This window comes from Danio rerio, chromosome 5, assembly GCF_052040795.2.
Source record: "Danio rerio strain M-AB ecotype USA chromosome 5, GRCz13ab, whole genome shotgun sequence".
Taxonomy (NCBI): Eukaryota; Metazoa; Chordata; class Actinopteri; order Cypriniformes; family Danionidae; genus Danio; species Danio rerio.
The window spans coordinates 64391166-64416722 of record NC_141025.1 but is presented as its reverse complement, the minus strand read 5'-3'; the positions used below and the strand labels follow the sequence as shown (position 1 = coordinate 64416722).

The following is a 25557-nucleotide window of genomic DNA, read 5'->3' as shown; positions in this document are numbered from 1 at the left end:
GGTTCACACGAGAACATCGCGGCCGCGAACAGCGCTCGCGAGAGACGTCAGAGGTGCGAAAAAGCGCACAACAGCGGCCTCTCGCGGATTCGCGAAAATAAAAAACTGCAGCTGTACGTACCCGCCGGGAAATATTCCGCGGTCTCCAGAAACGTCCGCAGGACTTTGTTTCCACAATGAGCCCAGGTTGCAAAATCAAGCTTAAATCCACCTTCATTTTTATGACATGTGTCATGGCATGATTATAAAAGTTTCATGACAGTCTGAACACCCCCTTCAAGTAAAATGTTACCCTAGTGGGTTATTACCTGCATAATATTAAGATATTGGATGTTATTTAGTACTTCAACATTTATTAAAGTGCACACTCTGCATGATCCTATTTTGCATACCTAATGCTTAATCCTAACTACTTTAAATGTTAATAAGCAATATGTTGATATTGATTTACAACTTGATGTGTTACTTTGAATAGACAAGGGTTTCAGCTTAAACTTTAGTCATTATGTAAGCCAGGCTTATTTTTAAAACTTATCTCTATATACAGTACATTTCTAGAGACCGCCAAACACTTCCGAAGATCAAATTTTTTTGTAGTTTTTGTTTTTGCAAATTCACCAGAAGCGTTTTCAGATTTTACCACATTCTCACCCTGTTATTTACTTGTTTATTTTATTTATTTGGATTTTGTTTTTGTCTTACCTTCTTTCTGGAACCATTCTCCACTGGACTCAAACCCTGTCTTTATAGTCAACTCCTCTCAGTGTCTCAAGTCCGCCAATGTACATAACAATCTAACTGGACAAACTGGTAACAGCGGGAAAGCTGTCCATACGGAGGTAAGTGGTCAGCTGGTAAGCATGAAAAGGAATGGCGTCATACCACCTCATAGCATTCGTTTTAAAGATAAAATGTCGCCATAAGTACTTGGAGACATAATTTACAATCTCCAAAAACATACATAGGGCTTCTTTTATAAATGAGTCTATGTTGACATTATGTTAAGGACTTTAAACTAATTGCATCTGCATGTACATTGTTCATCTGAAAATGGTGGAATGCCATGAAAAACTTTTATTTTGCTGTCAGGAGTGCATGAGCATGCACGTGAGTTTGTGCTAAACTTCAGTTCTGAAACTTCAGCAAGTGATCCAAACAGGCAGAATGCAATAGCATAGAAGTATAATGATCCAGACTAAAATACATGTGTCATTAAAATGTTTGTGTTGGAACACTGATCCAGCAACAGCATCTGTAACAATCTGTCTATACTGTAATTGTAAAAATCCACCCACATATTTTTTTAAAGTGTTTGAAAATGCACTGTTCCAGATTTCCCATCTCTCTGATGTCCCAAGCCCAGTAACAGTCTGACAATCTTTAATCACAGATCAGTAAAGGCTGAAATAATCCACACAACCTAAAATCACAACCAGTTTTATAACTTATAAACAAGGCATCATAAACTTGCCAACTTTGTAAGTGATTGGCAGAAAAACAGAATAATACAATACCTTCAAGACATCCAACGCTATAAACACAAGCAAAAAATGTCCCTTCATGATGGATGAAGCATGACAGATGAAACAAACAGGGATCTGCTGGAAAATGGTGCAGTAGCTCTTCAAAAAAATCAGAATGGAAGAAATAAGAAAAGCCAGTTGTTTTAACAATGTTGAAGAGTCAGGTATTGGTGTGTTCTGTTAATTTTCTGTTTATTTTGTTACTGTTGACTGATATCTTAGTAGACTTAAACCTAACTTAAATCTACCGACTACTGCCTTAATTACTATGTACCTACATTTAAATAAATAATATGTTACAATGCACTAATTATAGGCCTACATGTTTTTACATTATACTTATATATATAAAAAAATCAGCATGTAATTACATCTGTAATCAATTTATGTTATTACAATTAAAATTACATTGTTGACCCATTCCTTAAACTTGCAACATATGCTCATTCTGAAATTGTAGCCCAGTATACATTTCTGGAGATTGTGAATTATGTACCTAGAGGAACGTACTGTATGGCTGCAATTCATCTTTAAAACAAATGCTATAGGGCGGTATGACGCTGTTCCTTTTTGCACTTACCAGCTACCCTCTTACCTCCATGTGGATGGCTTTTTCGCTGTAACTAGTTAGTCATGTGGTTTGCTGCGTATGTCAGAGGATTTGAGATGCAAAGCGGAGTTGACCATGCTGAAGTCTGTCATGGTTCAAGTTCCAGAAATCCAGTAAGACAAAAGCAAAAGCCAAAAAAAAGTAAATAACAGGGTGAGAATGTGGCAAAAACTGAAAAAATCGTAAAAATCTGACTGCCGTGAGGGCTTTTCTTTTTCTGGATTGGTTTTGAAAACACTGTCGTTTGGATTTAGAGAAGTAGGTTGCCACTGGTCAGTCTGTGCTTTTTAAAATACTATTGTTAGTATTTAGGGAAGGAGGAGGGTGCACCACCATGCACCACCTTTCATTTTTTTCTAATTATAGGAACGTTTCAATTGAATGTACATCATGATGTAAAAAAGGACAATCTTCACTTCTGTTTCATGGTGCCATTAAACCTACCTATACCAACAATGTGTCTCTATCCTTACCCACCTCAGTAGAACCATAAGTGCTACCATTGCAATACAATATAAACACAATAACAACACTGCATTTATTTTTGATGTAAATTCTTACATAGTAGTTAAAGGTGCTGTATGTAAGTTTTTGACTCTATAAAAGCATAAAAATACCATAATATGTTTGCAGATATTTATGAAACATGCTAAGTGAACGTTGTTGTTTATCTTAAAAACAATTCTGAAGTCTCAAAGCATGCACACTTGACCTCTACGGGACAGCAAACTCTAAAATAAGACACAGATTTAGAGTTCCACATAAGGTTGTTAATTAGCAAATAATATAAATATTACGAACATAAACATCAGGTAAGCAGGTAACATTGTAACTCGTGTCCTAATGTAACAGAGCCTCCTTGTTAGAGCAACCGACTCACATGCGGAAGTTCACCTGTTCGATCCCTGCTCGGAGCGGGTTCGGTAGTGTAGGACCGGTGGGGTTACAATGGCGCCGTGACCCGAATGGGAGTGAGGTTTATGGGGGTGAGTATAACAGAGGCCAGCTGGCGAAGTGCTGTGCAGGTAAACCTTACTCCTCTGACCCCTAAAGTGGCTCTAGTGACAGATGCTAGAGGCCATGGTCTTTAGCCTCCTTGGTAGACCAACTGAATCACACACGGAAGGTCGGCAGTTCAACCCCAGCTCAGAGCGGGTTGAGTGCAGTAGGACTGGCGGGGTTACGCTATCAATACACTACGTAATAAGATTTGCAATGATAAGAAATTTGGCTGTTTGCAACCAGATAAAACATGGCAGAAACGTAATTACAGCCACTCAGAAGCGCAGAGTTTGCATTCACTCACGAAATGCTAATGTTAATAATCTAATATATACATATTACACCTCTTTAACATTCTTAAATTATTAATTATTAATCATTAATGGCATGTAAAATTGCATTTAATATTCCATTGTTAGTATTTAACACTGAATAAAGCACATGAGGTGTACCTGAGGTGATTCACATGGCACTCATAAAGAGTGATTTTTTTTTATCAGTTTTATTCATATTAACAAGACAATAGTAAGTAGAGTACATTATAGCGTTTTCATTTAAATACAAAGATCTAACATAAACATGATTCATTCACAGATATAATTGTGTTCATGTAAATTTGTTTTTATATTGCAACAGTTTTTCCTGTCACTATTTGATTTTTTCTACTTGTAATAGCTAGCTCAACCATTAGGGGGTGATCTAGGCATTGAGTCCTCAACCTACTTAAAAGGAGAAAGAGAAGAAGCAGTAGAGAGGAAGTATTGTGCTCAGCACATGCAATGGCTGTTTCTCAATTCCAAGAACGCAAAGAACGGACTTGCGTTCTTGTGGAGACCGGTCTTGCCAGGTGTCCTCGGAAGAACGAACTCAGGAGACAGCGAGGGCAGAGAACGCGTCCTTTTTGGAATGAGATGCTGCGTTCTTCCTGATGGTCACATGACCTTCAAACATTTTAAATGGTAAATTATTTAAACATTACAGCATTCATACAGCAATTTATTGTTTTTGCCCTTTTCCAAATATATACTTTGCATAAAAACATTATAAATATACTCTGCACAATATAAATAAAACAGATTTTAATAGGAATTTCAGCAAACAAACACCCTTAATGTGTTTATTCCTTTATTAATGTTCATGGTAATGTTTACTTTTGCTGTTTCATTTAGGGAAACTCCTGAGGTTAAAAAGTTATATCTCTGAACTTTAAAAATTAATCTTAATAAAATGCTGAGCTTCCCACCTCCAGTCGTAATGACTTCTGGGACTTCTACTGCGAGTTCGGAGTTCAAGTCTGCATCGGTGCATCCTCGATATAAAGAACACATGCGGGAAGTCCTCTGTTCTAGTGGTCATGAGTATTGGAACTGAACTTTGGCAGCTGATGATGACGTTGCACAAGAACACGCAGGACCGCTGAAGAACGCATACTGAGAAAAGCCAATGGCTTCTTCACTTTGCTGTCCTTTGTTGGTGCACTAATTTGAGGAACAGTTTGTTCTTATACTCAGATAGGGTTTTTGTATGTTGCACTTTAAGACCTCAAAGCAGGACCTGGACCAAAAAAGATACAATCCATCTTTATATCTACAGACTTTCTTTCATCCACTTTCCATCTGATTCCATGGCCAACCCTTGATGAACTGTTTTTCTGAAACCGATGTTTAATGTGTTTCACTTAAGAACTGATGGTATTTTATTTCTTTTTATTTCTTTTATTTATTATTTTGCTTGCTTGCTCTAAAGACTGGTTTAATTTGGAAGGATTGTTATCAAATGCTCATATCTATTGATTAGTGATCTTAAAAGGGTTAACTCTGCTGATCATGTCATATCCCTAGTGTGTTCCAGAATATTTTATTCCTGTTATCATATGCACTTTTTTTAAATACACATGACTCGCTGAAAGTTTTTTTGAGGTCCCTCAATTTATTTACCGTAACTTCAAAAATGGTAGTTGTTACAATATAATCTTGTATGGATTTGGCAGTTTACAGTCAATGAGAAATTAAAGAAAACTTGTTAAAGAGATTTTTTTGTCTTCTGAATGCTGGGCTTCTGAGTTTGTTCTTAGAATGTGCACGCTAAAACAATTTATTCAAGGCTTTAAAACTCATGTAGATTTTAAACTTCCATTATGATGAAGAACTGCATTGTCATGGCACTTATATTGTCCTCTAAAAAGGAGCATAACACTGTGGTCCAACAATCTGATTTACAGCACTGCGTTAGTTTGACTACTGGAAGCATCATTAAACAGTATGATTGATTCACATTTCCATTACTAAAACATAAGAGTTTTTATGAAGGCTGCAAAATTAAATTAAATGTTTTATCATGCAACATTATGCCAGCATTACATGGCTGTAGTACTACTACCTGATAAAAGTATTGTCACCTATCCAAGTTTTAGGAACAACAAATAATAACTTGACTTCTAGTCGATCATTTGGTATGAGAAGTGGCTTATACAAAAGGCAAAAGGCCTCTAGATTGCACCTTTTTTACCAAAACAAAATATAATCCTGTGTTGATTTTTAATTATTTCATTAGAACAGTAAGGTCTGACTTTGCTTAGACAAAAGTCTTGTCACTTAACAGAAATAATGTGCAGTATAGAATATAAAGTCATGATACACTGGAAAAATAATTAATATTGTGTATGATTCCCATGAGCTTGGAGGACTGCCTCCATACATGTACATCTCTGCAATAACTTAAATAACTTATTAATAAAGTTATCTTGAATGGCAAAGAAAGCATTCTTGCAGGACTCCTAGAGTTTATCAAGATTTTTTGGATTCATCTTCAATGCCTCCTCTATCTTACCCCAGACATGCTCAATAATGTTTATGTCTGGTGACTAGGCTGGCCAATCCTGGAGCACCTTGACCTTCTTTGCTTTCAGGAACTTTGATGCGGAGGCAGAAGTATGAGAAGGAGTGCTCTCCTGCTGAAGAGTTTCCCCTCTCTTGTGGTTTGTAATGTAACGGGCAGCACAAGTGTCTTGATACCTCAGTCTGTTGATGTTGCCATCTTCTCTGCAGATCCCTCAAATGCCCCTACACTGAATGTAACCCCAAACCATGATTTTTTCTTCACCAAACTTGACTGATTTCTGTGAGAATCTTGGGTCTATGCAGGTTTTAATAGCTCTTCTGCAGTATTAGTGATGATTGGGATGCAGTTCAACAGATGATTCATCAGAAAAATCTACCTTTTGCCACTTTTCCAAATGATTAACTAGAAGTCAAGTTATATTTTGTTGCTCTAACAACTGGGATGGATTGACAACAAGACTTTTGCCAGGTAGTGCAAATAGTTCATTTTGCAAATACATGACATATTGAATCTTAAAAAAGTTCTGTAACATTTGTTTAATGATTATTTATTTCAAAACTCATTTACACGTTCTGTGAAATGTTTATCAAGGGCAGGCTTCTTACCTTAGGCTATTTTGCCTGTATTATATTTTTTTTTTAATATGTGACATTTTGCTTTATTAGATAAATGTTTATAGTTATTTCCTATAACAGCACATTAGCTAACGCATCGTTATCATCTTCATCCTGTATATGGTAAATTGAACTTCAAGACGTGTGGCAAACTGCTGCTCATAATTTGTGCAACTAGGGCATAATGCAAGATGCATAGTACTATCAGACACAAGTTTGTTTAATAAAGATGTATCTGACCTTTACTTCTTACCCTCATCTACAGCCTCGTATTTTAAGTGCAACATATGGCACAATTTAAAAGCAAGCATTATTCTTAAGAGGGTGTCTTCTATTCACTTACTGTACTAGTCGTTGACATTATTAGTGTTATAAGTGTATTGTTAGTAGTATCATAAGCGCACTTTTACAAATCTACCTAAATATAGGTATAGGTTATATGTAAAGTATAATAAAATATAGTTTGCTAATTTGAGCGCATTAAAATGGCCTTTTTAATTTCATACTATTTTAACTTAGATATAAAATCTGTACAAAATATGAATTTATATTTATGTATTTCCTACTATCCACTGTTATATAAATGGAGTAACTTGATCGTATGCTTTATTTTGTTTACTTTATTGATTGGCTGATTCTTTTATTCATTTATTAATCCATTGATTGACAATACATTCGATGATGATCAGCCATTTTTGAAGCCACACCAATCTTTAATATAAACCATTTACAATTTGTTATATTCTTTACCATTTGCAGTACACAAACATGGTGCTTAAACATGATTGTAGCCTAACCGCTCAGCTTAATGTCAAATGAAACCATAAGTTAAAGTCTGTATAACATGTCTAACATCTCATGTTGTCATTTCAGTTTCTATTACCATAATATCAGAACTTTTGTCCATATAAGGACGTTATTCATTTCATTTCTTCCTTTGCTCTCCAGTGGAGTGTCCCTCTATGAGCCAAATAACAGCTAAATATCACGCATGCAGAAGTCTGATTGCTTTTCTCGTGTACATCCTGTTTGAAATGTCAGCCCCTGCTTTCACAAAACTCTAATCAGGGATTTAGAGGAACACAAATGCAATAAAGCTACAGCGTTTAGCTTCAATTAACATCCATGCTCTTTGAAAATGGCGATAGAAAATGACATTTTAATTGGATAATGAATGATTAAAGCATCTTGCCATGCAAGTGGTTATTTGTATTGAGCGATATGCCAAAGTTTGTGCCTTGGAGATATAAAAATTAGCTTTGTTTGAGTGCCAGTAATGTGACTGAGAGAAGCACTACACTCAGATTAAGAGTGATGACCTTTAAAACGTGCAATGCAATTTGCAACGTTTCTTTTTTTAACTAAAGGTTTAGGAAGGCAACAAACCTGGATATTCACATGTGGCAGAACTGATAAAACAGTCTTGCTGGGCAATACATCTGATATGTGATTGTCTGTCTGTGGTTAAAGGGTGAATAATAATGCATGGTCTCAAAAACATCAGTCTGGCTAATGACTACTGTTAGGAATCACTGTTTTTTGTTTTTTTGTTTTGTTGTTTTTAAGATACTGGTCAAAATGAGCTGGTGGTCAAACGGTGTCTGAACTTGAACAATGAAAATGGACCACCAAACAATGCACTGGAAAATTTTATTTAAAATGAACAACATACTGAAATTTGAAAGTAAATCTAAAATTATATATTTATATATATATATATATATATATATATATATATATATATATATATATATATATATATATATATATATATATATATATATACATATATATATATATATATATATATATATAATACATATGTGTGTGTGTGTGTGTGTGTGTGTGTGTGTGTGTGTGTGTATATTTATTCTGTCTGCAAAACGGTTATAGATACAGATATACTTTTTTAAAGATGTGTTAATTTTTTAGACACTGAAAAAAATTGAAGCAGTACTTCATTCAATTAAAAATGTATCTTTCATTTCAGGTTAATATTATTTTTTTTATTTTTCAATTAATATATTTTAAGTTCAAAACATAGTTAAAAATAAATGTTTTTTATTAAAAGCTCAACTAAGAAATATTTGTTTTGACCAATGTAAATCTAAAGGTGCAGTAGGTGATTGTCCTCAGAAGCATTTTTTGTTGTGCTGGTTGAAAGTCTCTTCACAGTCCAATAGTAATGATTACAGTAAATGATCTAAATGTGTTTATATGTATTTTTATATTCTGGGTAAAGCATAAAACTAAAAAATGTTTATCCAATTAAATATTGTCGGACCAGATCTCCCATAATTCCGATAAGCAGGTCAGACTGTCTGTCAGCAAATGAAGATTCGGACTTCTGCGCATCTGTTCACTCAGATCCGCCATTAGCACGTGACCGTCTGCATCACAAACGCATGCGCGCGAGCGAGCTGCGGGCCGCTTGCTGATGCCGAGCCGGAGCTGAGGGCGCCAAAGGACAGACGAGCTCGGGCCGATTACTGTAAAGCCAGGCGCGGGTATAATTCGCCCTTAAAGCGGCCACGCGGTCACGAGACGGACTGGGAGAAATCAAATGCTGAATTGAAACTTTTAAAAACCTGAATCAATATTGGAGTTATTTTAGCATGCTGGGGGAAGGACGACACCATGGCTGAAGTATTACTGTTAGACATGTTGTTTTAAAACTTAGTCAGGCTAAGCTTATGTTAGATTGTGTTATTATGAATGACTTATATGCACAGGCGTGTTGTTCAGCCACTGAAATCCCCCGGTGAAAGATTGATGTGATTATTTTCAGCTTCATAAGGTCCTTTGACAGCATCTATAATGTAGATTTATATTTAGTTTAATAACAAAACATCAGTAAATAGTGCTATTCCGCCTGCTTTATTGAGCTGAAGTTGCTTTTATATTCACATTGGGTCATTTTTGAACAACGACAGCCTTCCTATACTGTTTACCATGCTACTCTGAATATTCGCTCTGAAATAGCATGTAAGTGTGGCAAAGTACTAAATGTAATTCCTGCACGGCGCTGGCACTAACTAACTGGCGAATGACATGAACTAGTGGGTTGTCTGCTGTTGTGACCCAGATTTTTTAGGGGGTGTGGCTTTGAATCACAATCCCTCCCCGCCGTCCAAAGATAATATGCTAAGCGGTTAGCATTTTGGCAGATCACCTACTGCACCTTTAAGGTTATTCAATTCAATTCGTCTTTATGTAGATTATGTAATGTAGATTGTGTCAAAGCAGCTTCACATAGAATATCATGGAATCAGAAAGAGCTTTATTGCCAAGTATGTTCACAGATAGTAAAGGTATATTACTATATACAACGTTATGTGCAGCTGTTATGTGCAAATTAGCATGTAAAGTGTGTTGATAAATAAGTGTATATGTGCATAAAAAGTGTATAGCAAGTCGTGATGTTTGTTTCATAATTAATATCATCAAGTATTCATGAGATGAATTGTCTGAGGGAAGAAGCTGTTTCTGTGTCGGGCTGTTTTAGTCCGCAGTGCTCTGTAGCGTCGACCAGAAGGAAACAGTTCAGAGAGGCAGTGTGCTGGGTGTGAGGGGTCCAGAGTGATTTTGGCTGTTCTTCGGCTTGCTCTGGATAAGTACAGTTCTTGGAGAGTAAGGAGGGCTGTACCAGTAATTAACTCCTTTGGGAGGTTGAACATCCTCAGCTAACAAAGAAAGAACAGCCTTTGTTGAGTTTTTTGTGACAATGGATTCAATTTGAGTGTCCCTCTTCAGGTGCTGAGAGATGGTGGTGCCCAGGAACCTTAATGACTCCACTCCAATTCAGCGAGAAGAGCAGGTGTGACTGGCACTGGCGAGCAGCGTCTGGTGGATTCACAAAAACAAAAACTACAAAAAAAGGAGCTCCTAGGACATATTTGTGGCTCTCCAAAAAATGTGTATAGTGGTATGTTTTCTGAAACGTTCCACCCAAATGGGACACGTAATCAGAATGAGCCTGGGTTGGAATTGTCATAAACTTATTTTTAAGTTTATAGTTATTTTTCTTTTAGAGTTGCATCATGCTAAATCCCTGAATATTTGCATCAGAACCAAATGAAGGTCAAACTTTCTGGAGGCGTAGTGCATATATCCTTAAAAAATGCTTGACAGGAGCTCACAGCTGGTTGTCATTCAAATTCCGACATCCTCAGATTTCTAAATGCAGAAACTGTCATTTATTTCTCTCAACAAAAAAGATACCGTACATGTTACTTAAATACCATACTTTAGGTTAATCGTACCCCAAGGCCAGTGTGTCTATCGATTTCACACCGCTCGTCTTCAATAAATCTGCCTCATGCTAAAAAGTAACCGAATAAAGATCTTGGCTACTGTCCTGGAGAGTGGGAGTTGTGGATGGCTTGACTGAAATTTTCTTCCTCGCCAGTTTGATTTATTACCCCTGGTCTCCCTTCCTCTTTATCACCCACCTCCCCCATGCAATCTTATCCCAGCGGCTTAACCGTATTTGTTTGGAGCCCATCTGTACGGCCTCTCGACACTCTCCCTTTGCCTCTTGTCCATATGAATCTAGCAGGCTGACAGGCGCTCTCACAGATGAGGTATCAAGGACGCCATAATTAGGTACCCTCTATTGTTTTCCTCACCTGCTCTTAGCTGAGAAAATGCCACAAAGGGTGTTCCAACCGCTAAATTAAAAAAAGGTTGAGAGGAGGGGACAAGAGCAGTATTGCAAAATGCACTTCAGAAAAGGACGCTCCAAAAATTGAGAGGGTGAGAAGGTGGCATCATATGCCACTAGAACACTGTTTATTTGCTACTAGAACACTGTTTCAAGAGTTGTGTTTTTCAGTGATAATAACAAAAGTAAATAAGAGCAAAAAAAATGTAATTAATTACAGCCATGGTGGCACAGTGGGTAGCGCTGTATTTGCGTGGGTTTCCTCAAGGTTCTCCGGTTTCCCCCACAAGTCCAAAGACATGCGCTTTAGGTGAATTGGGTATGCTAAATTCTCCATAGTGTATGTGTGTGAATGAGAGTGTGTAGGTGATTCCCAGTGATAGATTGCAGCTGGAAGGGCATCTGCTGTGTAAAACATATTCTGGATAAGTCGTGGCTGCAGTCTTGACACACTCCCCAAATCATTCTTCAAAACGATGTTAAACTGTTTAGAAATGGATCTTATAAAAGTGGTAAAGACGTCACTTTTCACAGGGATTTACAAACTCTTAAAACTGCAAGTGAGTTTAAAAACTCGAAAAAGAGCAAACTGGATGACACCCTATTGAGCAATTACAGGCCAATCTCAAATCTCCAGTTATTATGATTATTATAACCTCTACTTTACCAAGAAACAAACATTGAGATTAAAAATCTCTTTTACAAGAGCGTCCTGGCCAAGATTAGGCAGTATACATGTCACATGAGTCCAACAGAAAACAAATAACAAACAATTTACAGTTAACATGAATCACACTGGCGACGCAGTGGCGCAGTAGGTAGTGCTGTTGCCTCATTGCAGGAAGGTTGCTGGGTCTCTGGTTTGAATTGGCTCAGTTGGCGTTTCTGTGTGGAGTTTGCATGTTCTGGGTTTCCTCCAGGTGCTCCGGTATCCTCCACAGTCCAAAGACACAGGTGAATTTGGTAGGCTAAATTGTCTGTAGTGTATATGTTTGTGAATGTTTCCCAGAGATGGGTTGTGGCGATCTGTAGTTGAGAAAGGATCAGATTAGGTGTAGATGCAGCCGCGTATATGACTGCATCATCTACATAATAAAGAAAACTGGCATTTTTAATATTTTGATCAATAATATTTATATATATAAATAGTAAAAAAAAATGCCCCAATACTGAACCCTGTGGAACACTTTTAGTTACATTCAAAATACTTGAAACAAGGCCATCCAGTTGCAGACATTGATTTCGATTTGTATAATAGTTTTTAAACCAGCCAATAGCATGATCAGATAAACCAATACTTTTGAGGTGCTGTAACAACAAGGTATGATCCACTGTATCAAAAGCTTTGGAGAGGTCGATAAACAGGCCTGCACAATGTTTTTGCGTGTCCACAGAATCAATAAAATCATTTAATACCTTTAAAACTGCTGAAATAGTGCTGTTGCTTTGTGAAACCTGATTGAAATTTAGACATAATATTATTTATTTCGAGAAATTCCTTTAATTGATTGTTTACTAGTGATTCAAGGACTTTAGCCTAGTTCATTGGCAAAATCCAATTCAATTGGCAAAATTAGTTGTTAATTGTTAATTGCTAGTTAATTGGCAAAATCATTGAAAAAAAGTGGTTTTCCTTCAGCAATATGCAGTTCCTTCTCTGTTTTTATCATTCAATAAACAGGCAATTTAATCTAGAGAATCCTTGGTGAAGTTATGGCTAAGAATCCCACTGCAGTCAGTAAACTGTGAAAGAGACATGAAGGAGAGTTGATTAAGATCAGTGCAGTGTTGGAGACAAGTGATGTGCTGTTATAGGCAATTGATGTGCTGTAAGAGATAGGTGACATACTTTAAAGACTAGTGATGTGCTTTATAAGACTAGTAATGTTCTGTTAGAGGCTAGTATTGCCCAGAGAGACAAGTGATATCCTGAGAGACCATGCCTGTGCAAGACTAGATATGTGCTGTGAGAGACTACTGATGTCTCTGGGAGACTAGTGGTGTCATGTGAGAGACAAGTGATATAGTAAGGAAAAATAGTAATGACCTGAGAGACTATAATGTCTTAAGAGACTAGTAATATGCTTTGAGACACTAGTAAAGTACTGTGAGGGACTAGTGATCAACCAAGTATTGCTACTTGCCATTGTGGATCATATACAGCACTACTTCAGCTGAATGAGTAAAAATGGAGTAGGTCATCTGAGCTGGGGTGTGTGAGTGGAGGTGGGTACTAATTTGCATATTCATACTTCCACAAATATTAAACGAAATAGGGTTATAGAGTTATATTCAACTTGTTTTGATGCATGAATAAATAATAACCCAGGCTCATTGAAAATTCATGCCTCAGTCTATATCTTTGCAAAACCTAAAAGATGTTGCTCTGGGCATGTTTTAGATGACAAATCCAAAGGGCACTATATACATTTTTGCTAATCTGAGATACGTTATTTAGGGTGTGATTTGTTATGCTTTTGTTGGGTGTGACATCAAGGAAAGCGGCTTCTGCATCCAAGCGCTCTATCAAACTGTATGGGGAAACTCAACAAAGGGCAATACTAAATGTTTACAAAGCAATGTAATAGTTTTAAACACCACGATCGCTATATATACACATATCCATGCCTAATATCCAATGGCCAGAAAGTAATTAATTTAATTTATTTTTAAAAAGTTATAAAATATTAGTGTCTCAGATGCAGCAAGTATTTATTTAAATTTTGCAGTATTTATTAGACACAGTCAAACACAAACATCCACTAAAGTGCGAACACACATCAACAGTAATCAATAAAGGTCGTGGGGCTGGCGGCTGACAGACACAGAGTGATTTACCAGGCATAGATCAGTGGCAGGCGGCGTGGTTCAGAGTCCTTATGACAGGAGTGGGTCGAGGGCAGGCAGCGTGGTTCAGAGTCCGTGTAACAAGCAAGGGTCGTGGGCAGGCAGAAGGCAACTCAGAGTCAGAAACAGTCCGGGGTAATGCACAGGAGATCAGGCAGGAAAGAACGCTCAGTAAGGCTGGCCGGGGCTAAACAAGACTTCGCAATGAACTGGTGTTTGAGTGTGGCTTATAAAGGGAGCGTGGGTCGTTAGCTGGATTCAGTTTAGGTGTGTGCACAATCAGTCTAGGTGGATGATGTAATGCTAAAAGTCCGGGGATGGTGGCCTCTGCTGGCCAGCGAATGACTGGGATCGAGTCGGTGACAGAGCCCCCCTCCAATGAAGGGCTCCTGAGGTGAGAAGAATCGCGACGCCAGGGTCTTCCACGGGGGCCGGCATCTCCAGATGTTGCAAGTGGAACTCGTTCAACATAGTTGGGTCGAGAATGTCCTTATGGTTGATCCAAGATCTTTCTTCCGGGCCGTACCTCTCCCAGTCGATGAGATACTGAAGTTGTCCGCCCCAGCGTCTGGATCTCAGGATCTCGTGGATCCGATAAGCCTCTTCTCCGTCGACCATGATAGGCGGGGGACCCTGTTTACCGGCTGCCACCTCCCTATACACCTCGGCTGGACCAACAGCAGGCTTGAGCAGAGAGACGGAATGTGGGAGAAAAACGGTAATGGTTAGGAAGTGTCAGTTGAAAGGAAACAGGAGAGATTTGTCTTTCTATTTGGAAAGGACCCATGTACCTAGGGCTGAGTTTCTTGCAGGGTAGTTTCAGGCAAATATCTCGGGTGGATAGCCACACCCACTGTCCTGGGGAATACGTGGGACCAGGACGACGATGACGATCAGCCTGTTCTTTGAATCTTCAGATGGCATGCGCAAGATGGGTGTGAGCTGCGTTCCATACCTCCTCACATTTCTTGAACCAGGTGTCAATGGCTGGAAGTTCTGAAGGTTTGCCAAACCAAGGAAATAGAAGGGGTTGAAAGCCGAGTACACACTGGAAGGGAGTCAGACCTGTAGATGGTTTTCTCAGTGAGTTCTGAGTGTATTCTGCCCATATGAGGAATTTGTTCCATTCAGGTTGGTTGGAGTGACAATAGGTGCGAAGGAATCGACCAATTTCCTAATTGAGGCGTTCAGTTTGGCCGTTGGACTGTGGATGATAGCCAGAAGTGAGACTGATGTTGACCTGAAGGTTCTTGAAGAATGCGGACCACAAACGGGAGGTAAATTGGGGACCTCGATCTGAAACGATGTCTTCAGGTAGACCATAGTAGAGGAAGACACATTCGCATAGTAGTTCTGCCGTTTCCAAAGCTGTAGGCAGTTTGGGTATGGCGATGAGTTGGCAAGCCTTAGAGAAGCGATCAACAACAGTAAGTATAGTGGTATTTCCTTGGGATTGAGGTAGATCTGTGATGAAATCTATAGCTATATGCGACCAGGGACGACGTGGTACTTCTAGGGGTTGGAGCAGCCCGGCTGGACGGTGACGGGAGTGTTTGGCCATTTGACAGGGAGAGCAGTTGTTAATGAAATTGATTACATCCTTATTGATTGATGACCACCAGTAACGGGACTGGATAAGTTGGACGGTTGCTGTGCTACCTGGGTGACTGGAACTGGGGTGGTTGTGAACTTCAGCAATAAGTTTTTCTCGGAGCAACGGGGGAACAAAGATTCTGTTTTCGGGACATGCCTGCGGAGTAGGGTTTTGCTCAGATGCTTGGAGGATTTCAGTATCAATATCCCACTGAATGGGTGCTAGGATTAGGGGATCCTTTAGGATTGGCTCGACATCCTCAGCCAATGTTTCTTCATCGGAAAGGCAAGATAGAGCGTCAGCCTTGACATTTTTTATACCGGGATTGTAAGTAACTTTGAAGTCGAATCGAGTAAAGAATAGAGCCCACCTTGCCTGTCTTGGGTTTAATCTCTTGCAGGACCGGATATACTCGAGGTTTTTGTGGTCAGTTATGACGGTGAATGGGTGTTTAGCGCCCTCAAGCCAATGTCTCCACTCTTCCAATGCTGCTTTTATGGCTAGGAGTTCGCGGTTGCCAACGTCATAGTTTCTCTCAGCTAGGTTGAGTTTGCGAGAGTAAAAGGCACAGGGGTGGAGTTTGTTATTCGTCTGGGACCTCTGGGATAGAACAGCTCCAATGCCCGTGTTGGAGGCGTCGATTTCGACCACAAATGGTAGATTGGGATCAGGATGACATAGGATGGGCGCGGTTGTGAAGCGGGACTTGAGTTGGTTGAATGATCGACTGGCTTATGGATTCCATTTCAGACGAGCATTATTGGTCTTTACCATGGCTGTGAGGGGAGCGGCTACTGTACTGAAGTTTCGGATGAACCTTCTGTAAAAGTTTGCAAACCCCAGGAAACGTTGTAGTTGCCGGATGGTCTCGGGTTTTGGCCATTGCGTGACAGAGTCGACCTTTTGCTAATCCATTTCAATGCCCTCGGGACTGATGATATAACCCGGAAATGAGATGCATGTCTGATGGAACTCACATTTGGAGACTTTGGCATATAGCTGGTTCTGAATCAGGCGTTTTAGGACGGCTCTGAAATGTTGGATATGTTCAGGTAAGGAATTGGAGTATATAAGGATGCCGTCGATGTACACGATGACCCACTGATTGAGCATGTCTCTAAATATCTCATTTATGAAAGCCAGGAACACGGAGGGACTGTTTGCTAGGCCGAAGGGCATAACCAGGTATTCATAGTGGCCATTTACTGTAGAGAACCCGGTTTTCCATTCGTCCCCCTGTCGGATACGAATGAGATTGTAAGCACTGCGGAGATCCAATTTAGTAAAGTATTGTGCTGAGCGTAGTTGTTCAAGGGCTGCTAGGACTAATGGTAAGGGATAGCAGTACTTGACAGTAATTTAATTCAGTCCTCTGTAGTCAATGCAAGGGCGTAGGCTACCGTCCTTCTTCTTAACAAAGAAAAACCCAGCTGAAGCGGGTAAAGTGGATGGTCGTGTAAAGCCTTTCTCCAGTTCCTCCGAGATGTAAGTATTCATGGCTTTAGTCTCAGGTTGAGAGAGGTGAAAAATCCGACCATGAGGGGGCATTGTACCTGGTAGTAGCTCAATGGCACAATCATACTCGCAATGAGGCGGGAGCTTAGTGGCTTTCTGTTTGTTAAAGGCTTCAACGAGATCTTGATAAACTTCAGGGATTTGACGTAATTCAGGGTCTTCAGTACTGGACATGGTGTTAATCTGGACAGGGAGGACAGACTGCAGGCAATGGTTAAGGCAATTATTACTCCATTTTACGATCTCACCAGTTTTCCAGGAAATTTGGGGGTCATGAAGTTGTAACCAGGGTAACCCGAGGATAATTGTGTGTCGAGGAGAGTCAATCGCTAAGAAGGAGAGTTCTTCTTCATGGAGAGAGCCTGTTTAAAGAGAGATTGGCAGAGTTCGGAATTTTATGTGTCCTTCCCCCAGGGGGTGCCCGTCTATAGCAGTGATGGCTAGGGAAGAATTACAGGAGGTTAGAGGAATGGAGTGGGTTGTGGCAAACGTGTGATCTATAAAGTTGTCAGCGGCTTCTGAATCAACCATGGCTCTGGAAGTTGAGATCTCAATTTCATCACATCTTAAATAAACAGGTACACTCAGAATGTCATTGGAAGTCATGAACACGGTGGTTGCACTCACCGGAAGGGTCTTGGGCGGAGGTTTGTTGGGACACAGGATTTTCGTATGACCCGAAAGACCGCAATACAGGCACAGGTGGTTTCTCCGTCTTCGTTCACGTTCCTCGGGGGTTAGTCGGGCTCTGCCCAGTTGCATTGGTTCAGTGGGACTCTCAGGGGATACAGGACTGGGAGTGACAGAACACAGGGGATTACGGGTGCGAAGCAAATTGTCTAACCTGATTGAGAGTTCAATGAGCTGGTCCAACGATTTCCCATCATCGCGACATGCCATCTCTTTTTGCAGTTCAGGGTTTAGAGCTTTCCTGTAGAGGGTCTTAAGAGGATCATCAGCCCAGCCAGTTTGCGGAAATGTAGAGCGAATTCGGCTGCAGGTTGATCTCTCTGTTGAACACACAAAAGCTCCTCACCAGCATTACGACCACCCTCAGGATGATCGAATACAGTGCAAAAACCTTTGAGAAAGTCATTAAATGAAGGAAATATCGGGGTGCTGTCTGGCCAAACTGCAGTAGCCCAGTCTAATGCTTTTCCCGTGAGCAGGGAACATACAAAAGCAATTTTACTGTTTTCATCCTTAAACAGATGGGGCTGTTGGGCGATAAATAGTTTGCACTGGAGTAAAAAGCCTTTGTACTTAGCTGGGTTACCTGAGAATTTATCGAGGAATGCCAAACGAACCTCGGAAACAGTCTGGGTCTGTGTAACAAAGGGTTGACTTGGAGAGTAAAGGCGGTGAGTTGCGCTGTGGAAGCAGCTTGCAGGTTTTGCAGTGATTTCACCAATTCATCTGCAAGTTGGGTTAAATGAGACAACTGTTGCTGATGTGTGGTTAATACCTGAGCTTGAGCTGTGACTTCGTGGGACAAGACCTGCATGGCTGCGGTATCCATGTTGGGCGAAGACTTCTGTAACGTGGAGACTGACACGGAGGGATCCATTTTGCAGTATTTATTAGACAAAGTCAAACACAAACATCCAACACGCACTAAAGTGCGAACACACATCAACAGTAATCAATAAAGGTCGTGGGGCTGGTGGCTGACAGACACAGAGTGATTTACCAGGCATAGATCAGTGGCAGGCGGCGTGGTTCAGAGTCCTTATGACAGGCGTGGGTCGAGGGCAGGCAGCGTGGTTTAGAGTCCGTGTAACAAGCAAGGGTAGTGGGCAGGCAGAAGGCAACTCAGAGTCAGAAACAGTCCGGGGTAATGCACAGGAGATCAGGCAGGAAAGAACGTTCAGTAATGCTGGCCGGGGCTAAACAAGACTTCGCAATGAACTGGTGTTTGAGTGTGGCTTATAAAGGGAGCGTGGGTCGTTAACTGGATTCAGTTCAGGTGTGTGCTCAATCAGTCTAGGTGGATGATGTAATGCTAGAAGTCCGGGGATGGCGGCCTCTGCTGGCCAGCGAGGGGAATGACTGGGACCGAGTCGGTGACAATAGTCTTATGCAAAAATGTGTCACTTAATGCTGATTAATTACGATACACAAAATTGATTTGAGTGCAACCAATCATGAAAAAGGATATTTAAGATAGCTCACTTGTAGTTGTGCTTCTCCTTAGTGTGAACCTGAAAGTAGTAACATAAGAACCTCAAAAGAACTTCATGATGACCTAAAAACTAGGATAATACATCAACATAAAATTGAAGAAGGATGCAAAAAGCTATCACAAAGTGTAAAGTTTCCATCTCCACAGGCAGAAATATAGTTAGAAAATGGAAGGCCACAGAAACAGTTCTTGTAAAGGAAAGATGTGGTTGATCAAGACAAATATCTGAAAGGCAAAGGTGAAGAATGGTAAGAATGGTCACAGACAGACCACAGACCACCTCCAGTAAGCTCCAGGAACATCTTGCTGCTGATAATGTCGTTGTACATTGTTCCACAGTGCTGCACACTCTTCACAAAAACAGCTCAATGGAAGGTGATGCAGAAGACGCCTTTTCTGCATTCTGCCAATGAGAAGAGTTGTGTAAGGTATTCAAAAGCTTATCTGGAGAAGTCTGAATCATTTTGGAAAAATATATTGAGAACAAATGCCACAACCATAGTTGCTTTGCATAATGGAAAAACAAAACCGCATTCCAGGAAAAGAACTGGCTGCCTATTGTAAATATGGTGGGGGCTCCATCATGCTGTGCAGATGTATGGCTAGCACAGGTATTGGAAACCTGTCAGTTGAAGTTGGTTTCGCCGGTTTCCACCCACTATCAGCAGATTTTGAAGAACAATGTTCAGGAAGTTATGACAGGGTTGTATGTTTCAGCAGGACAGTGACCCAAAGCACAGTTCCATATCTACCAAGGAATTCATGCTCAGACATGATAGTGTTCTAGAATGGCCATCCCAATCCCCAGACAAGAATATCATTGAAAATCTATGGGTTGATTTGAAAATGGCCGTTTATGTTTAATAATATTTAAAAAGTATGGTCTTGTATTTTGTGGCAATAGTATTTAATTTGTGTTCATTATTAATTTTACACACAATTTTAGTTTTGCATTGTATAAAAAATAAACCAAAAGAAAAAGTCTTTATAAGCAATAAAAATCTGCTAATAAGACCGGGTAATGCCAGCAAGTCATTTACAGTACTTCAGTTGTCCTTTGTTTGTCTTATTAGAGATTGTCATTTTATTATCACATGCAAATTTTAATTGGAAGACAAATCTCATTTATGGCTGGAAAATGGGGAATAACAGAAAAGCCCTTATAAAGTGAGGACACTACACATTTTTGCTCAGTATGGAACATGCAAATGAGGTCAGAATATAAATAGCAGTGGCATCCTCACTGTCCCTTTTCCACATAATTATGAGGACAGACGCAAAGCTTGTTTAGTGGCAACCGTCCTAATGAACCGCAAAGCCTCTTAAACAAGAATTAAGAGTCCAGAGACGTTGTAACCTTTATCTGTTAAAAAGAATGAACTACAATATTTCAATGTTGATTTTGACAATGAAAATAAATTGAATTGAAACTGTAATATCGTTCTTGTTGTTGAGGGAAGAAGAAGACAGGGTTAGCGATTCAGATAATTGTTTTTATTGTAATTCTTTTTAAACACAACACGTGTAGCTGTGTGTGTGTATGTGTGTGTGTGTCTGTGCTCTCTTCTCCTCAGCTGCTCCTTCTTTTCTCATTAAAGCTGCAGTCACGCTGGGATTTTCCTTCCATAGACTTCCCTTCATACGCACGCGAATGCGTCAGACGGGAAACACAGGGTCATGCATTAAGTTTTGCAGGTTGCTGCGGTGCAAAGTTCAAGCTTGGTGAACTCTGACCTGCAAAATTGCATCGCTTGACTGCGTAAGACCAACCGAGGATCAAAACATGACCTCTCTAGACAGATATTTAAAACATGGAGCAATCGCTCACTTTTTTTAATGTCTAATAATCTTGTTTATTCCCACCCCTTTTCGCAGCGCAGCACAACAGAATTTCAGTATCAAACTCTAGTGTGACCGCAGCTTAAGAAGGGTGTCTCTCTGGCCCAATCACTGGAATAAACAGGTATTATTTATTATTTCTGATCAGCCTGCTGAAACGATTGTTTAATTTCAGCTTGTTTTTTCAAGATGATGTTGACACTATGGCTAGGTGTTGATAGTTTTGCCATAGAATAGAAAAATCAAAGGGCTAAATAGCTCGTAATAGTTTAACATGTTATATTAAAATAATAGCAATGTGTATTTATATATTTCATGACACTTAAGTAGTAGCATAACACTCAAAACACTCAAGTAGTAGGTCACTGCCAGATTGATAATCTCTCTCCGGTTGATCCAAACCTGTATACGTTTCTTTGTCCAGTTGAAGGTAAAATAAGATATTTTGAAAAATGTTGCTATGTGAACAGTAGGAAAAGTAAAACACAATGGAAGTCAGTGGTGCCCAGATGAACTACTCTTCAAAAAGCTAAGTTTTATCTAAAACACATACTGTAAGCATATATTTCATTTATATTATGTTGGTTTTTAAACACAGCTGTTTACAAAAGAAATAGTGTAGTTCAAAAAAGTGCTCAATTGTTTTTCAAAATAACTTTTTCCCACTAAACTCTATGCCAAGGATACTCTATTGACCTTATCCAGGGTTATTGTGGATTCCAATTAGCCAGCCCTGGCTTTTCAGGTGAACTGTCATGTCCTACCTACCTTTAAGATTTTCCTTGTCTAAAATCAATAATATACACTGCCTGATTGAGATTCAATTTTAAGTGAGTCACACACCAGTCACCGTGCTGTGCCTATAAAATATAAACTCAGCATTTATAGATGTATAAACAATGCTTGGTTCTCAGTTGCTGTCCTACAACATCTTTTGATCTCGTTTTGCAGCTGAATAACTAAACAATTGTTTAGTCCTATTTAACTGATTATACAAAGACATATGGTACAGGTGAATTGGGTAGGCTAAATTATCCGTAGTGTATGAGTGTAAATGAGTGTGTATGGATGTTTCCCAGAGATGGATTGCAGCTAGAAGGGCATCCGCTGCGTAAAACATATACTGGATAAGTTGGCGGTTCATTTCAATGTGGCGACCCCTGGTTAATAAAGCCATGATGGGTAAGGGCCAATCAGTGGTGGAAAGAGAACTGAAAACTCATACTCAAGTAAAAGTACCATTACTTGCCTAAGAATGTGGTGCAAGTAGAGTAAAAATATCTGTTCTAAATATTACTCAAAGTTTGAGTAAATAGTAGCCCTTTCAAAAGTAGTCAAGAGTAGTGAGTATTAGGCTTTAAAAAGCTGATGCATTTACATGTCATTTGTGGATGTGTGTAAACGTAACATTCTGTAGTGCATCTAGTTATTGCCCAATAGGCACACAGCGTCATAAGATGTTAACATTAAGTTAGATTCAGGTCGTGATGTCAGGTGACCAAAATTCTATGTCTACTCAGCATCTAAGGACAATGTTATTTTGATGTCCAATAACGATGTCAAATGATGTTGATATTTGATTGAGTTTAGGTTGTTAGACAATGACCAAAATTCAACATCGAACTAACATCTTAAACCAACATCATATTGACGTCAAATACTGCTATTTATTCATCAGGGATGGCAACTAAAATCCAACATCTGATAGATGTCATAGTGGTATTGTCCACACAACGTCAAGCTATATAACATTATTAGACACTGATATTTGGTTGGTTTTAGGTTTTTTATTTCCAAACAAAATGCAACATCCCCTCTACATTGGGGTGCAACGTCAATCTGTTGTCATGCTGACCTCCAGTGCCTGCTGGGTGTTTAAGACCATTTCATTCATCATACAGTAAACATCCGCCATCTTCTCAACAGTCACATGCAGTCTAAACAGTCTCTCAGTTATTGTATGTAATGATTTTGAACATCTTCTTATACACTTTTAATCCTTCCAAACAGTTTGCTGCATTTAAAAATTGCCCATGTCTTGAGGTAGTTCATTATGATGCGATTTACCTTCTATGTGTGATAACTGATTAACTGGACAGGAATAATAGGACTGAAAAATAAGTAGTAACTGCAGGTGAAAGGAGTAGTGGAGTAAAAGTACCGATTTGGCACTAAAAATGTACTCAAGGGAAAGTGAAAGAACACATTTTTAAAACTACTTAATAAATTACAATTCTTGAGAAAAACTTCTCAATTACAGTAATTTGCGTATTTGTAATTATACTTTACACCACTGGGGCTAATAGAGGGAATTTGGTCAAAACAGCAGGATTACACTCCTACTCTTTACAAAGAGTGCCATGGGATTTTTAATGGCCACAGTAAGTAGGGGTTTAACGCCACATTGGAAAGACGATGCTCACTGACAGTATGATGTCCCCTTCACTATACTGGGGTGTCAGGACTCACACAGACCACAGGTTGAGTGCCCCCTGCTGGCCTCACTAACACCACTTCCAACAGCAACCTAGTTTTTCCATGTGGCCTCCCATCCAAGCACAGACCAAACTGACCCTGCTTAGCTTAAGTGAGTAAGCAGTCTTGGGCTACATGGTGATATGCCTTTGGTAAGATGGTAATCTCAAACCAGATTTCACTTGCCAGTTCAAAAACTGTATTTTATTTATTTTTATCATATTAGTTTTTGAAAGTGAATGAGAAAAAAATCCCAATAACAAAGTTGACATTTACTTAATCTACTATTGATGTATATTAGACATTTCATACAAATAAATGAGAAAAATAATGACATGTCTCAACCTGAAATGACAAATAAAACAATTTCATGCAAAAGTTTAATAAACATGGCAGAACACACAAGTTTGACTCAATTATTTAATGATAATTGAAGCTGAATGTGTCAAGGCTCTGCCACTTTGGTCTTGTTTATTCTTGTTTTGAGGTCCAGACACCTATCCTGTCATGTCATGAATGACATGCTCTGCTCGAGTTTTCTTGGGCCAGCATTCATTTCTCCTGTCTTTGTCTTTTTATTGAGCATGTGATCTTGGGTGGGTTCGGGTCATGCTTTCTCTCATCCTTGTTTATGTCATTTGACTGTGGAATGTTGTTCTTTCTCATCACTTCTGTCAAGTTAATTGGTTTGAGTTTCAGTTTGAGATCCGAACATGCATGCCACAAATATGAGCACATGGTAAGTGTTTTTATGTGCATGTGAAATTATTTGTAAAAATATTGAACACCAATTCTTGTCTACTATTGAAAATCTGTTTTGATCCACTTCAGATCTGGACTCCTGTACACACATATATAAAACAACAGAAATGTACATATTTGTAGTTCCAGTATTTATTTAATAACATTATAAAAAATGTTGCATTTTATAAATTTGAAATCCAAACTTGCATGTCATATATGCAATTTGCATAAATTGACATTTACTTAATTTGCATACATTGCCATATACAGTACCCAATTTAATTTCTGGTGAAAATGTGGTGAGTTGCATACAGTACAGCAATTTTAAGGGAAAATATCTATCTAAAGATATTTTAAAGGTTTTATTAAAGACTTTGACAGTAGGTTGGTCCATCAACATCTGATGGCAGTGAATCGGCTTGTTACAGCTAGTCTGATATACCTTTAATGTTGTTGTTGTTGTTTTTTTTTTTTTTTTGTGAATGCATCCTTATGTATGACCACTGTGTAAATATTAAGTACAGTTTCGAGCTTCTTGCAACATGATGGAGCAGACCCAACAGAGATGCCTGAAGAAACCCAGAGGCTTATTTGCTGTCAAGCTGAAAATGAGCAGTGTTTATCCAAATACAACGTTAATGTGCTTGTGTTTTTTGGATTGACTATAGTATCTCATGTGACAGATGAATGGTGTGCAGTGCAGATCACTGGAGAACTACACGACTGACAATTTCATGAACTAGAACTCCCATCATTCACCTCACATAAACATCAGTTCCTGATTCCACCTGATTACACACAGCTCATGACGGACTAAACATTAATTCATTGATTCATTCATTTTCTTGTCGGCTTAGTCCCTTTATTAATCCGGGGTCGCCACAGCGGAATGAACCGCTATGGACTAAACAGATGAATCATTAAAACAGTACTGTGAAGAACTTAATCCTTACAGCTGGGAATGACAGTACTGGTGCATACACACACGCAAGCACACTGTCACTTAACTTAGTACAAATTTCACTGTCATTGGAGATTGAGAACACCATATCCTGATGACATATGGACACTTCCACACACTTCATAAATTTCTCCTGATACACCACAC

At 39.2% G+C, this 25557-nt stretch overlaps 2 long non-coding RNA genes across 2 annotated transcripts; both read left to right on the top strand.

Annotated features, from left to right (window-relative positions):
• Positions 1 to 3887: 3887 nt before the first annotated feature.
• Positions 3888 to 6833, top strand: LOC147844437 (uncharacterized). The gene is made up of 2 exons (XR_015491894.1): positions 3888 to 4094; positions 4305 to 6833. It is a non-coding gene; the product is annotated as an uncharacterized LOC147844437 (long non-coding RNA).
• Positions 6834 to 12818: 5985 nt separating this feature from the next.
• Positions 12819 to 24450, top strand: LOC147844436 (uncharacterized). The gene is made up of 3 exons (XR_015491899.1): positions 12819 to 14116; positions 14340 to 15862; positions 19820 to 24450. It is a non-coding gene; the product is annotated as an uncharacterized LOC147844436 (long non-coding RNA).
• The last annotated feature ends 1107 nt before the right edge of the window (positions 24451 to 25557 follow it).